The sequence below is a fragment of the Sinocyclocheilus rhinocerous genome, unplaced genomic scaffold (genome assembly GCF_001515625.1).
Source record: "Sinocyclocheilus rhinocerous isolate Xijiao unplaced genomic scaffold, SAMN03320098_v1.1 scaffold831, whole genome shotgun sequence".
Taxonomy (NCBI): domain Eukaryota; kingdom Metazoa; phylum Chordata; class Actinopteri; order Cypriniformes; family Cyprinidae; genus Sinocyclocheilus; species Sinocyclocheilus rhinocerous.
The window spans coordinates 66,719-81,059 of NW_015641020.1; the positions used below are offsets into that span (position 1 = coordinate 66,719).

Sequence of the window (14,341 nt, forward strand, 5' to 3'; positions counted from 1 at the left end):
TCCTGTGATGGCAAAGCTTAATTTTTAGCAGCCAGTCTTCATTGTCACATGATTTATTTGAAATATTTTTTGCAACATTATAAATGTATTTACTGTCACTTTTGATCAATGTAATGCATCCTTGATGGATAAATGTATTAATTCCACTCTTTCAAAAAAAAAAAAAAAAAAAAAACACACTGACCTCAAACTTATGTCACACTGAAAACATGTATGCTGAAAAAAACAATAACAAATATGTGTTTTGTATGTGCATTATATACACTCATACATATGTGAGTGTGTATATGTGAGTGTGTGTACCTACCACTGGGCTGCCAGCATGGTGAAGGCGTCTGCTTCAGTGTTCTGAAAGATTCTCAGCAGCTGTGGGTCAGCTGATAGGTGAGCCAAGAGACGCAGCTCCACCTGACAGAAATCCACACACACACACACACACACACACACACACACACACACGTCATAATGACCTCCTCCAAATTGAATCTTCAACCATAACTTTTCATAACTCTCCTTCCTAATAAAAAGATAAAAGGAGGAGAAGATGACAGTGAGTGGTGTGTGCATGTTGGCATGTCTCCTATGTGTGTCAGCAGGAACAGTAATACACCCAGCAGCTTTTCTGTCAGATAAAAGCGAATGTGTGAGAGGATAAGTTCACATTGCAATACAGACTGTGTGTGTGTGTGTGTGTGTGTGAGAGAGAAAGAGAGTGAGAGTGTACACTGCGCTGACTGCCAGAGTGCTGACTCACCCTCACACACACCAACACTGGCACCTAACATAGTCCTGTATGTGGACTATGAGATAAAGTGTGTACATAAATGTTGTATATAAACTGGCATATCATGTCATTTGAGAGTATTCTGAACTTTATTTGATAAGGTAAAAAAGGGAGAGAGAGGTCCTGAGAAGAGAAAAAAATTATGTTTGTTACTGCCCTTTACTGATGTGTTGGTGTGTGTACAATAACAGTTTCAGAAAAGGAGGGAGAGGAAATGGCAGAATCAGCAGTTCAAGTGTAAGTTAATCTGATCTAAATTGTCCAGCATCAGTTGAGTGTTTGACAGACAATGAAGATGGCAATAGATCTCTTCAGTTTAGATGCATTTCATTTCTAAAACGTTTTTCACCTAAACCAGCTTAAATAAGACCATATTAATCTTTTCTTCTTCTTTTAAATTTAAGATTTTAATTTAGCTAGTTTAATTTATTGCTTCGATGAGGACCAGATGGACACTTTGGATCAAACTACATCAAAATAGATTCTCTAAATGAGCTTCTTTAAATAAGCTATGTTGACCTTTTCCAGTATAATGAAGGCTAGAAACACAATAGCAGCAATTTAAGTTAAGATTAATCTAATAAGCCTTAAGTACAGACCCATATCACCATAACTGAATTCCCTTTACAGCTACTTAAGGCAGCTTGTCACATTAAGTCTATTCTGGACTAGCTTCCCGTTTTTCTAGCAGGTTATTAAATGTCAATGGCCTTGTGTCGGGAGATGAGCATGTGCATGTAACACATGAAGTCAGCAAATCCATGCGCACAGACCAGCTAAAAGAACAGACTGTCTGAATACTTGTAAGCAAATATTAACTTACTGATTTACAATTACTGTTTGATTTTTTGCATTTCTATTTAAAACCTCACTTCTCAACAATGGAAGAAATTAGCTTTTTACTTTTTCAGATGAAAATGTGAGTAGAACTGGTCTATGCAGGCTTCATACACTGCTAAAATAATGACAATGGACCTTTATTTGCTCACAAATTAATCCAAAATTTAGCTAATGTGACAGTATCTTTAGGGTCTGATATTCGTACATATTTTATCACCTGAACGATTGGAAAATTAATAGCACACTCTTCAATAAGCAGTGTAAGACGCGTTACTATGTGATAAGGTTTAAGAACTACTTTTTAAAAAAATTTTAAAGCCTTAATCTTAAATACTAGTAAAAGTCCAATAAAGCAACAACAGTCATAGTTTTCTTATGTCCCTTTAGTGCCAGATTTCTTTCTATGGTTCAAAACTAGATATCTGGGTTTACAAGAACAGGTTTCCTTTACTCCGAGCAAGCTAAATTAAGATCTGACAGAGAATATATTGAAAAGGAGTGGATCTATTAATATGAGTCTGGTCTTAGTGCAAAAATAGCCCCACATTGATTCATAAATGAAGAGATGGTGTAAACATAGGCATACAAAATCGATACCTTCATAAGCAGCGTGCTCAAATACCAGATAGATGTGTTTCCCTGTTCACACAGATGCAAGCTCCCAGCATGACAGATTTGACCAGACATGTAATTGATCTGAGCTAAATGAAATACAACCTGTGTTATTTTAGTATTATTTATATACTATTATATTATTTATTATTATTTTGAATGAGCTTTTATTTTTATATTTTCAGTTTTCATTTAAATTTAAATGTTTATAATTTTTGACTTTTTTTATTGTTTTTATTTATTTTTTAATATATCAATTTAATTGCCAATTAACCTCGCACACATAATAGATAAGTGTGTAGGAAAACATACCAAACCAAGGCCAAATACAAAAAACTCGACAGTCCTGCACAATATCGATACACATATATATTTTATTTAGGTTAATAAAATATATATGTGCAAGTATTGACAGTGTGCGGGACTGTTGAGCCTTTTAAAATATCCATTTAGAATTTTTTTATTTTAGTTTCTTAGCACTTACATAATTTCAGTAATTTCTAATTTTCGTTTAAGGTTTTCATCTAACATCTAACATTTATATTTTATTTTATTTAAGCTTTAATTTGGTAAATGAAATTTTTGTTTTAGTCTTAGTTAACGATAACAATACAACCAGCAAACATATTAATCTATAACGATGAGTATAAGCTACCTGATTGTAAAAATGCTGATTATCACAGACAATTAAACTGTGGTTCTCATATGGAATTCAACCTGCTCCCATTTATCTCCCCCATACTTTTCCATCTCCTCTCAGTATGCCTTCATACAAAAATCAAATAAATAAATGAATAAATAAATAACTACAATATGGAAAAAGCACTCTCAAACACACACAGAGTTTGATTCACCTCTCTCCTCAGGAAACGGAAAGAGGGCTTCCAGAAAAACAGATTTATTGAAAGGTGGTATTGACTGATGGAGTTATTAAGAAAAAAGGTTGCAAGGCCTTGTGGGAATGATGGTTTAGTTAAAACGACCCTGATATGAAATGATAAAGTGAAATATTATGGTTTGATCTGAAGGCTCAGGAGAGAGGGTTCAGGAGAGATGCAGGGGAGTTCAGTCTGTGCTAGAGGCCACCAGACAAGCAGGGAACGAGGGATGACTTTGTCCTCATTCTAGTCTCTCTCTGTTCTCCTTCTGGAAACATCCGGGCATAATGCACAATTGGATGTGACAGGGCCACCACAGGGACAGGAACTCGCAATGCTACTGAACCACCCCCACGCACACACACATACACACACACACACTAAATATGCACATGTCAGTAAACATATAAAGTGAATGAGTACTTCTGAGGCTGAAAAATATCAAAGAGAAAAAAACCAATTGAGTGATCTCACATTACTCCCTTGTGTCGCCATCTCTCAGACACAGAGTTTAGGGGGTTTGTGTAACTTTGTTGTCCGGCCAGCAGATGAGCTTGTGGGCCAGAACGGGCTGTTTCCAAGGTTGTTATTATGCTATTGCCATAGGGTCTGAAGGCTGGCCTCTTCTGCTGCAGGTTATGCTGTCCTTGCTGTGACACCATTATACAACAACACACTAACACACCTCACACACACGCTCAGTGCTGTCAGAACAAACAAACACATACCCAGACGAACAGGACACATCATGTACTTGTCCTTAACACACCATTAGTGCTGTGCACATCACAAAACAAACCACTTAACATCAAACAGAAGTTACGGAAAGAGCGGTTTTGCTTTTCAGAGACACTCACCTACAGAAAGGAAAGTCCATCCCTCTCGTGGAATGAACATGGCACGTGGGTGGACAGTCACTACGTCAGAGATCTTTCCTATACACACACAACAATCATAAAAAAATATTAGTTAAAACAATCATACTGATTCAGCAGTATAACACCATTTATAATATATTTTCATAGTATTCCTGTTTGAAACCTTGACTGAAACATTATAAATACAAATTAAGTGACAAAATCACAAAGCAATGTATTCAAGGAGGCATCTGATGCCGACTTAAAGTTAATCTTTAAAAACACTACTAACTGAATAACACTGTTAAATGTAGTCTTTAGCAAATCCAAAAACAAATACCCATTTTTCATACTGAGCATCATAATGCTGTGGCACCTAAATTCACATAAATCATTTAAAGCATTTAGTTTTAAATGATTCATAAATGACATCACAAAGGTTTTTAAAAAAATTTTTTTTTTATTGGCCATTATCGGAGTCACTGGTTTTGAAAGGGTCCATATAAAGGACATGGAGAGAGAGAGAGAGCGAGAGAGAGAGAGAAACACGTAAGTGTCAGATTACACATACTTTACCTTGGATGTACTGTTTTTAAAAAATTTTTTTTTATTGGCCATTATCGGAGTCACTGGTTTTGAAAGGGTCCATATAAAGGACATGGAGAGAGAGAGAGAGAGAGAGAGAGCGAGAGAGAGAGAGAAACACGTAAGTGTCAGATTACACATACTTTACCTTGGATGTACTGTTTCTTAGAGATCTGCAGTGGCTGCTTCGGAAGAGCTTGAAAATTCTGCAGGAGGAAAGAACCAGTTATTATTCATTTGAAAGCGTCTGATTCAGTCACCCTGAAAAGCACAGCACAGTGTCTCTCACATCCAATACTACAACACAAAGAGTAGGTTAAATTTAGCCCTGGCTTTGACAAATATGCAGACTTCAAAAATGCCAATTGGGGCCGCTAAGGCATGGTGCAGCAGTGTCTGTCCAATCAGTAAATGAATGAGATCTGTCTCTTACTGGATTTTTTAATTCATTTCAAACTGTCTCTGGGAAGAAATGTTAAATATGATTTGCCCTCTCTATCTGCCTAGAGAGGGACGAAAGACACTAATAAGACAAGGAAAATAAAGTATTAATCTGGTAAGGTCATGACAGCTCTTTGAACATGAGATCTGAACTACTTGGCGGACAGACTGTCTCCGGTCTCTGGATCTGAAACCGACCCCTGGCCTCATGCTCTTAAAGCAGAGGGGTGCCATGAGTAGTTGGTAGTAAAACCATCATTAGTCCCACTTTTCCTCTGGAGGACAGAACTAGTGTAGACAACTTTCATCTTTAAAGCACAAATTAAGCTCTCAGGATCTGAAAAGAGCTATTCAGTACTTATAAAAATGTGTGTGAGAGAGACAATGACGCAAAGAGACAGAACATGCCAAAGGGAAGTGATGGCATGCACGAATGTGTGTGAGAAAGAAAAAGAGTCTGCAGGTAAAAGGTTTTTGTCTGAATGAGAGGAGATTGTTGGTAGGAAGGTCAGTTCCTCTCTCCTCCCAGTGCTTCATTACAGCTGTAAATCTGCAAATGGTGAGAGGGAAGAGAGATATACAGCTTCAAGGCCAGTCACACACACACACACACACACACACACACCAATCTTTCTCTCACTCATATAGACACAAAGTGGTTCCCTCTCAGTTTAACCGCGCATTCATGCACGTCTTGAATTGAAAGTATTTTCATTACTAAAACATTTAAAACACTGGCTGCATAAAACATTTTTTTACATTTAATGTGAAATGTGAAGAGGAACATGGTGCTAGATCAGCGTTCTTACCCTCACATGATTGACCGCACTATGTTTACATCTCTATTAGAATATGTGTGATATGATCCTGTCCAAAGATCAGAATTGTGCTGCAGTTTTTAGCATGTGTGTAGGAATAAGCTGATCTCAGATTATTGTGTGCAGTAAATCTGTTGTCTGGGTTTGATAGATGCTGGTAGTCTGGGAGAGAGGAAGAGTTTTTAATAGCAGCTGAGGCTCTCTGCTTCTGTTTGAGTAGCTCTATTGATCTACAGCAATATAATACAGACGAAAAGAGAGCAAGAGAAGCAGAGAGATTATTATTTTCTTATATATTATTGGTCATGTTACTACTACATGGCTCTCTGGAATGCTTGATTCTGATTGGTCAGTTGCTGCATTGCACAGTCAACTGCTTTTGTGTAAAGATGCTAAAATGTGTAATTGTAACCTTTTAATTCTTTTCACAAAACAATATAATTTCAAAATAATTCAATATTTGTGTCCATTTGTTTGGTATATGGCCATGGAATAAGACAGATAATCATAGTTAGCCTGTCATTTGCATACAATAAACCAATGTTTTGCAATAATGAATTTATTTTGTACTTATCTATTATTAGGTTTTATTCATTAATTATTCATTTGAGACAATTCAGGATAATTACAGTCTGAACATAGACACTGAAATGTTGAGAAAGACTGATTGGATACATAAACTCAAAGATGGGGGAAAAAGAGAGAAACAGAGATTGAGTAAACGATGATAGAGACAGAGGAAAATGCAGAGGGAGGAGCACAGTGGTATTGATCTGAAGATCAGGCTGGACTCAGAGCTGCACTCTGACTCTAATCCGGCTTAATCCGGACAAGAAAATGCTGCTCGCCATGCTTTTCTCACACAAACACACACAAGGGCACATTAACACTCTTACACATATACTGGCACTGAAAACACTCTTTGAAAGTCAAGGCCTTAGAGCGATCTGCCTTATATACCTTTCCTCTCTGTAAACCTCATTCTTTTTTCCCTCTCTCTCTCTCTGTTCATTTCTCTCGTTCCTTTACACACATTTTTTTATGGAATATTGCAGTGCTTATTATAAATGATTTGTCTATGCCCATCATTATTTTTTTTAATACAAATACCCGCATAATCTTAATCAAAAACATTGACTTCTCCTCGCAACAACATCTCTTCTCTCATGACATGTGCACTGGCACGAGGGCAAGACAATAATCCCTCCCATCCAGCAACTTCTCACTTACATAAGAGCGCAATAATTGGCAAACGACAACGATTCAATGTTCCAATCAAGTCCCGCCCTACATTTTTACTTGTTTAAGAAGGCAAAAACAGCCCAGACACTATGAAGTAAAAGAAAAACAACAAAAAAAAACAATGCATTTTAATTTGGTAACACTATACTGTATCATATTTGATATGCTAATTTCTAAGGTCTCTAAATGATCAACATGATCAAAAATATGCTGAAACCCTATAGTACACAATCTACTAAATGCCTTTAAAGTAAAAGGCTTTCAGTATTTTTCAAAAAATGTCCCTGATCAGGTCGTGGTTCACATTTTATTGCTGTGAAATCTTTACTGATTTTTATAAAGTAAAAAAAAAGAATAACTTTTATATTGCTAGTAATATTTCAAGATGAAGATTTACCGTACTGAAGTAGCTTAAGTTTACTTGATTATCCATATATCATTTTTAAATAAATGCGAGCATGAAGCTACATTAGTTTTGAGGAACGTTTATTTGTATATCTCCCAAATCATCATTGTATTGCATTGTATGTTTTTGCACATATCGCGAGTATTTTTTCCTCTTTGCGCATAAGCTCCATATTCGCTTATATCATACTATATGAGCCATTAAAGCCTGATGTCTCAAATATGATACTCAACAACAACAACAACAAAAACATTATGCAAATCTTCATTTCTTTTTTTTTTTTTATTGTTTGTCTAAAGGTTTAATAAACTGTCCTCTTTACGCATAAGCTCCATATTCACCTATATCATACTATCTGACCCATTAAAGCCTGAATTGTTTTAAATTTGTTTGTCAAAAGGTTTAATTAACTGTTCCATTTCAAAACATAGTATTTTTTTTGACTATGATTTTATATGTCAGACTTTACTGGGTCCCAAAAAAAGAACAAACCAATATAAAAGATAAAACAGTTCATGTGCAGAGCTTTCTGAATGAGTCTCATTCCAAATACAGTATGTTCAAGCAGGGTCCATCTCTGAGAAAGAATGGGCGAAGGGTTGGATGATTCATGACCTGTCAGATCTGCCTGCTCAGCTCGACCAACAAGCATCACCGGGGGCATGATACTAATAGTTCTGACAGCAGGGTGCGATCGGCCCAGCCCTCAGAGTCGATATCCTACACACTACGAGCAACCTGCAGAGCGTACTGCAATACGCACTGTCTCAGTGGTGCAACAAACCCACCCACTGTTCTTCTCTGTTTCTATATCACCCCCAGCACAGGACTTCCCTTCATTTAAACCCTCACACACACATAGAGAGTGCTGGCACTGCAGGAGCGTTGCCAGGGTGACAGAAGGTTGGTCTCCACCCTGCAGGCCTCTCCCCTCCTGAACATATGCTGCACCAGTATTAACACGCACATACAGTGATAGTCAATAAGACAAGTGATCTCTCGCTCTCACGGTAACAGTTTATTGCTCATCGCAAACACTCACAGACACGCACTGTTGGTCTCATCTGCCTCTGTTTAGATGGATTTTACATCCATCCTCAGTTTTTCATTCTCTCTATCTTTCTTTCTGTCCGTCAATCATCACAGTGACTTCAAATTACTGTGTGACATACTGAGTCCAGTCACAGTGTGGGGTTGAGTGACAATGTTGGCATCACCCTGGTTACAAAGACAGATGACAAGGCAAAAAAAAAAAAAACTTGCAGCATGGGTCAGCTCCTTCTGTTACTGCTGACACACACACACATACACACACAATCAATATGCATCACTCACAGACGCCACCCTTCAGTTCCCTGCAGCTGTTGAGTCAGGTCCTCTTTAATTATGTGAGTAGTAGAGGAAGTGTGTGTGTTTCAGTGCAACCATCACATGGGGAGTGCATAAAAATTTGTAACTGTACTCCTGTGAATGTGTTTGCTCAGTGGAAGTAACAGTCTCACTCCTATTCCCTGATGCGACATTTGGTCAAAATGGAAATTTCCCCCAGGACAGCTGATTGGTTTAAATGCAAGGCATTAGTATCATGAACTAACAATGAACAATTTTTTTACAGCATTGTTAATTTATAAATATACTGTACCGTTCAAAAGTTTGGGGTCAGCACAGTTTCGTTTTCAAATATATAGTAAAAACAGTAATATTGTGATATTATTACAATTAAAAACAACGTATCTATTTTAATATATTTTTAAAAAGTAATTTATTCCTGTGATGGCAAAGCTGAATTTACAGCAGCCATTACTTTAGGTCTTTAGTGTCACATGATCCTTCAGAAATCATCCTAATATGCTGATTTGGTGCTCAAGAAACATTTCTTAATATCAATGTTAATATGGTTGTGCTGCTTAATATCTTTGTGGAACCCACGATACATTTTTTCAGGAATTTTCTGATGAAGTTCAAAAGAACAGCATTTGTTTTAAATAGTTTTTGTTTTGCAACCATGTCAATGTCTTTATTATTTAATTTAATGCATCCTTGCTAAAAAAAATATTTATTTCTTTTAAAAACCTCACTAACCCCAAATTTTTAACTGTAGCATAAACCCATATTTGCTTATATCATACTATATGAGCCATTAAAGCCTGATGTCTCAAATATGATACTCAACAACAACAACAAAAAAAACATTATGCAAATCTTCATTTCTTTTTTTTTTTTTATTGTTTGTCTAAAGGTTTAATAAACTGTCCTCTTTACGCATAAGCTCCATATTCACCTATATCATACTATCTGAGCCATTAAAGCCTGAATTGTTTTAAATTTGTTTGTCAAAAGGTTTAATTAACTGTTCCATTTCAAAACATAGTATTTTTTTTGACTATGATTTTATATGTCAGACTTTACTGGGTCCCAAAAAAAGAACAAACCAATATAAAAGATAAAACAGTTCATGTGCAGAGCTTTCTGAATGAGTCTCATTCCAAATACAGTATGTTCAAGCAGGGTCCATCTCTGAGAAAGAATGGGCGAAGGGTTGGATGATTCATGACCTGTCAGATCTGCCTGCTCAGCTCGACCAACAAGCATCACCGGGGGCATGATACTAATAGTTCTGACAGCAGGGTGCGATCGGCCCAGCCCTCAGAGTCGATATCCTACACACTACGAGCAACCTGCAGAGCGTACTGCAATACGCACTGTCTCAGTGGTGCAACAAACCCACCCACTGTTCTTCTCTGTTTCTATATCACCCCCAGCACAGGACTTCCCTTCATTTAAACCCTCACACACACATAGAGAGTGCTGGCACTGCAGGAGCGTTGCCAGGGTGACAGAAGGTTGGTCTCCACCCTGCAGGCCTCTCCCCTCCTGAACATATGCTGCACCAGTATTAACACGCACATACAGTGATAGTCAATAAGACAAGTGATCTCTCGCTCTCACGGTAACAGTTTATTGCTCATCGCAAACACTCACAGACACGCACTGTTGGTCTCATCTGCCTCTGTTTAGATGGATTTTACATCCATCCTCAGTTTTTCATTCTCTCTATCTTTCTTTCTGTCCGTCAATCATCACAGTGACTTCAAATTACTGTGTGACATACTGAGTCCAGTCACAGTGTGGGGTTGAGTGACAATGTTGGCATCACCCTGGTTACAAAGACAGATGACAAGGCAAAAAAAAAAAAAACTTGCAGCATGGGTCAGCTCCTTCTGTTACTGCTGACACACACACACATACACACACAATCAATATGCATCACTCACAGACGCCACCCTTCAGTTCCCTGCAGCTGTTGAGTCAGGTCCTCTTTAATTATGTGAGTAGTAGAGGAAGTGTGTGTGTTTCAGTGCAACCATCACATGGGGAGTGCATAAAAATTTGTAACTGTACTCCTGTGAATGTGTTTGCTCAGTGGAAGTAACAGTCTCACTCCTATTCCCTGATGCGACATTTGGTCAAAATGGAAATTTCCCCCAGGACAGCTGATTGGTTTAAATGCAAGGCATTAGTATCATGAACTAACAATGAACAATTTTTTTACAGCATTGTTAATTTATAAATATACTGTACCGTTCAAAAGTTTGGGGTCAGCACAGTTTCGTTTTCAAATATATAGTAAAAACAGTAATATTGTGATATTATTACAATTAAAAACAACGTATCTATTTTAATATATTTTTAAAAAGTAATTTATTCCTGTGATGGCAAAGCTGAATTTACAGCAGCCATTACTTTAGGTCTTTAGTGTCACATGATCCTTCAGAAATCATCCTAATATGCTGATTTGGTGCTCAAGAAACATTTCTTAATATCAATGTTAATATGGTTGTGCTGCTTAATATCTTTGTGGAACCCACGATACATTTTTTCAGGAATTTTCTGATGAAGTTCAAAAGAACAGCATTTGTTTTAAATAGTTTTTGTTTTGCAACCATGTCAATGTCTTTATTATTTAATTTAATGCATCCTTGCTAAAAAAAATATTTATTTCTTTTAAAAACCTCACTAACCCCAAATTTTTAACTGTAGCATAAACATTCATAACACAAATTTAATAATTAACTTAAAATTCAAACTGTAAATGTTGATGAATAAATGCTGTAAAAGTATTGTACATTATTGTATAGTCTTACCTAAAATGAAAATCAGACATATTTCACCAAAACTGAACAGTACTGTGGCTATTCAGCATTAATACAAAAGTTCTCATTTCGGGAAGATGGCCAGTCTTACAGCATCACACTCCAAAAAATGATGATGAGCATGCAACATTTTACAGATGCTTTTATCCAAAGTGACTTGAATGAATGAAGGATACAACATAAACAATTCATTCCAATGAGGCAATAACATACAAAGCCCTAAAACTGCTCAGAATACAGGCTATAGAGCAAAGATGAAAGCGAGAGACAAGTGAAATAATAAAACTTCTACATCTAAGCCGCTCCAGTGGGAATGCAGCTGTTGGCCCTTAAGGTTATCTACTGAAGAGGAAACAGTTTAAATATAATAATTCTCTGTCAACAGCGTCTATAATGGTTCTAATGCTCAGGGTTGCTGCCATCTGCTGGAGGCTTTGCATCATTACAACTACTTCATCTTTACCGCAGAACACACCAACGCCCACACAGAAGATGATTATTACACACAGGGGTGTTGGATGCTCATTAACCGACACAACAGGGGGTTGAAGCTGAAAGAAGAGATATGGAGTGAGAGTCTGTGTGTGCGCACTCATTAGATGTTTGAGGCAAGAGGTGGGGCGGTAACAGTGGGCCGGTAACGACTAGAGAATCTGCTATATTGATTCAGAGGTTAAAGAGGTTTGGACGATTAATTAATTGAGCAATGTAAGAACAGAATTCACCAACCAGTCCCTCAAAGACCTTCACAGACACTACATATATCACATCCCTTCTCAATGATATTAAAAATTTTATGTTAGGGATTCGTCGTAGTAGCACCATTTTATTTCAATCACTTTTCAAGTGAAATTACCCGCTGCTGTACACCCTTCCCGTGTTTCTGCGCAGTTTCCATAGCAACAAAGCCTTCAATCACCCAGGGGATGGGCGAGATTCATTGCCATCCCACAGCGGCACCCTGTCGGCATGACAACGGCGAAACATGCTGCCTCTGCTGTTTCTGAGACTGAGTAAGAGATACGGTAGAGGCCTTAAACACACACTCATGCACTGTTCAGCATACACACCATAAACTACTGCAAATACTTTGCAATGGCATGCTGACGGTGGGAACTAACTCACTAACCTGCTAATGGCCTGTGAAACACCATAGACAGGGACTGAATTATCCTCAAAGCCTTACAAATCTGAGTCATCATTTTGAGCTCTTCAAAGTGATTTGCCGCAGTCTCTGGCAAATTACTGAAATCTAACTATAATTATTCCTCCCTGTGGCCCAGCTTTAGAAAAAAATGCAGCAAGACAAAATGTGTTAATGCTTTGAGGCACAGATGTTTCCAAAGCCTGTGAGACAACAGAAACCACAGTAAGATGTCCCTCACATGCTCTCTCTCTCTCATTAGCACTGTTGCCGCATGCCCTCTCCTCTCGCTGCTGTTACTCATCTGCTACTGTTTGTGTTGTGTGGCAAAAGCTTAATAAACAGAGAAACGGAGCCCCATGCAGAAAACCAATTAACATTGGCGGTTGTTGCTTTACAGCTCATCAAACCAGGCACTGTAAAAAATAACAACACAAACGTACATCTCATTGACTCTTAATGGGTTAACCTGATGTTTTTCTTTGTGAAGTGACTCATCAAGTCCAGTTTATAGACAGAGATATGGCTGCAGTGTGAAAATCACTGTCCGCAGGGGACCTGCAGGTCTGTCAAAATCAGGTGGGTGGATTTTTACGTTTTTAAAGCTAAAGAAATGATTATGTAACTTTGCAGCTGCTCCACAGGCAACTGGTATTTGGTTTTACACCAACACAAATAATACGACGAATACATATATTTTTTTAAAGATGTAATATGCTAATTAGCATTTAATTGATCTTTAGCTAAAGGAAAGTCCAATGCCTAAATTTACCAACAGAGAATCATGAGGTTGGTGGTGCAATAAAAAACAAAAACTGGACAAACAAAATGTAAAAATGTATATTAGCATCACTGTATAGTTAACAGAGCCAAAATTCTATACTATAACTAGGCCTATAATGTATTCTATTGCACAAATGTGATGGACCAAAATGTTTCATTAAAATTGCAATGAAATGGAAATATTGACGGTACATTATCATGCTTCTATTCATCGATTGTTGACTGGATTTTGTGATGTGGCCATTGCATTTAAAAATCAGATCTGAATGTGAGTTTGTAGTGGATTGTAGGAAAGAGGAGGGGTTTAAGCAGACTAAATAATTAGGCATACATCAACAGAGAAGTCAACTGGAAGATCGAGTTATGATATTTTGATTAAACATTTTGAGGTAAAAAACAAACAAACAAATTAAAGTTAAAAATAAAACATATGCATGGATGAATATGAAAACTCTCACCTCATTTAAAGGCCAAAGCTCATGGAAATTCATTCCATGAATTAATTTAGAGAGGACTTTTATCAAATAGAGGAGATGACTCCAGTTAACTTAACGCAAAGTGTTGATGAAATGTTGACAGAGCACTTCAGAAAGATCTCCCTAATTCATAATGCAGCCAGTGAAGAGAGATGACAGTATTGTGCTGAGTATAGAATATTCTCAAGACGTGTGTGTGTGTGTGTGTGAGTGTGTGTGAGAGAGAGAGAGAGAGGTGGGGGGAAAACATGACACGGGGCTCAACAAATAAAGTAAAAAAAAAAAAACATTTATAAAAGTTTGTCTTCAAAAAAAACTTTA

The 14,341-nt window shown here is 37.3% G+C and overlaps 1 pseudogene; it reads right to left on the reverse strand.

The window, feature by feature from the left end:
- LOC107753975 (DNA polymerase nu-like) overlaps positions 1 to 14,341 on the reverse strand; it is a 43,540-nt pseudogene that overhangs the window by 16,716 nt on the left and 12,483 nt on the right.